The sequence below is a fragment of the Sceloporus occidentalis genome, unplaced genomic scaffold (assembly GCF_023333645.1).
Source record: "Sceloporus occidentalis isolate IW3139 unplaced genomic scaffold, rSceOcc1.0.p SCAF_1, whole genome shotgun sequence".
In the NCBI taxonomy this organism is placed as follows: domain Eukaryota; kingdom Metazoa; phylum Chordata; class Lepidosauria; order Squamata; family Phrynosomatidae; genus Sceloporus; species Sceloporus occidentalis.
Genome location: NW_028316981.1, coordinates 280,100,393 through 280,102,989, shown reverse-complemented (window position 1 = coordinate 280,102,989; position 2,597 = coordinate 280,100,393).

Here is a 2,597-nt window from a genome sequence, read left to right as displayed (position 1 = left end):
TTCCTGTGATATGTCAATTGAATTGTTTTTCAGAGTTGTTTAAACTTTAAATAGCTTATCATCTCTGCCCAGTCATTTTCAAATCTTTCTATAGAGTGGTTTCTAATCAACTGTGTTAGTCATTTTCTATTTAGTTACACATCCTCCAAATCCATTCTGATCTCTTGAGTATCTTGTGCAAGTTGTTAATAATTTAATAATGATAAATCTGTGTGGCTTTTAAAAAGAATGGAAATTATTAATAGATTATATGGAAAAGGAGAGGGCTCCATGATGAGAATTGTTTTATTTGTAGTAGTTTAGATAAGATTTTATTTTTGAAGATATATGATTGATTTCTGAATAACTAGGAAAGAGTAGATACAGTTGATTAATATCCAGGGAAACTGAGATACATAGTTCCCCTATCTTTGGTGATATGTTAGTTTTTAGTAGTTAGTCTAGTTGTTTAGATTAGCTGTTTAGTTAGGTTTTGTTAACCTTATATGTTGTTTTATCATATTACTAGATAATTGTTGTTGTTGTTTATTATATGCTAATAAAAATATTAAGTAAAAACAAAAGAAAAAAAACCACGATAGTGTCACCTTAGTTGGAAATGACTTGAAGATACACAGTATATATATATATATATATATATAGAGAGAGAGAGAGAGAGAGAGAGAGAGTGTGTAGTGGTTTGGGTGCTGAACTATGATTCTGGAGACCAGGGATTGATTCTTTGCATGGCCATGAAACCCACTGGGTGACCTTGGGCAAGTCACATAATCTCAGCCTCAGGAGAAAGCAAGGGCAAACCTCCTCTGAACAAATCTCGACAAGAAAACCCCATCTCAGGGTCACCCAAAGTAGGAAACAACTTGAAGGCAGGTGCTCCGATAGCCTTGGCTGAAGAGCGGGGTATAAATAAGTATTATTACAACTATGTGTATGTAAGTGCGTGTGTGTGTATACACACATACCCATAACAGTTACATACATGTATCTATATTAAAATATTTAAGTTAAATTTATGTATTATGTATTTATTCTATTTTTATAGCTAGATACACAGATAGATATTTGGTTTATACACCAGCAACATCTTGGACTGCCTGAAGGATGAGACTTCTCCCTCCTTTAACTGTATTTTTATTGTATTAACGATTTTACTGTACACCGCTATGATCATCGCGGAATAGCGGTCTATAAATAAAACATATTATTGTTGTTGTAGGCCTTCAAGTTGCTTATGGCAACCCTAAGGCGAATTTATCATGTGGTTTTCTTGGAAAGGTTTCTTCGGAGCAATATAAAAATATAAATATAAAAGCAACATATATGAGCCATGACAGAGCATTTCCAAGCGCTCTACTTCCACATTGGGAGATGGGGGGGGGGGGGCTGCCACAGAAAACCCCAGTAGGGTCACTTTAGAGTTGCCATAAGTCAGAAATGACTTGGAAGGCACTCAACTATGTGTGTGTGTGTGTGTGTGTGTGCATACACCCATTTATCTGTATGTATTAATACACTTATGTAATATTTATTTTATTGATATTGATATAAATAAGTTTAAATATAAAAGCAATGACAGGGCACTTCCAGGAGCTTTCTTCCCCACATTGGGAGATGGAGCGCCGCCACAGATAACTCCATGATAGGGTCACCTTAGGGTCTCCATAAGTCAGAAATGACTTGAAGGCACTATATATACAGACAGTATGTGTGTGTGTCTGTGTATATGTATACACACATTTATCTATATTAATACACTTCTGTAAAATTTATATGTCATTTACTTATTATACTGATATATATATATATATATATATATGTAAAGATATAGCTGTTGTAGTCTGTAGAATCAGTACATAGAGATTTTTTAGCCCCTTTGAAACTCACTAAAAGGAAGAAATTGACAGCATGAGCTTTCCTAGACTATAAAGTCTACTTCCTCAGATGCATTTAGTGGAGGGAAAACGGGGGACATATAGATAGATAGATAGATAGATATAGATATATAGACGCCATTGGTATGTGAGAATGTCTATTCAGACTCAAAATCTTTTATGCATAGAAGTGAAGTAGCTCAATTTATTTATATGCTATTTATTTATTATATTGATATAGATATAAATAAACATAAATATTCAAAGATACAGCTGCGTTAGTCTGCAGGATCAGTATGTAGAGAGATCTCGTAGCCCCTTTGAGCTACAAATATATGTATAATATTTGATATATATATATTTGTGACATTGGTATATATGAGAATGTCAATTCAAAATCCTTTGTGTATGGAAATGAAGTATATGTTTTATATGTTATTTATTTTATGGTTTACATATATATATATATATATATAAGCAAGGGCAAGGTGTTTCCAGGCAGGGGGCTCTCCTCCTCCTCCCCACATGAGGAGGAAATGGAGGGCTGCTTGCCTCACACAGAGTGAGTGACAGTTACTCTGCAGATCAGGCGGGCGCGCGCACGGAGAGGCGAGGCCACGGGGCGCGCGCCCAACGACAACTGCAACGGCTTTTCCTCAGAACTAAAGGGCTGAGGAGGAGGAGGGGCGTGGCTAGGGGCGTGGCTTCGTAGGGATCAAAGGTTGG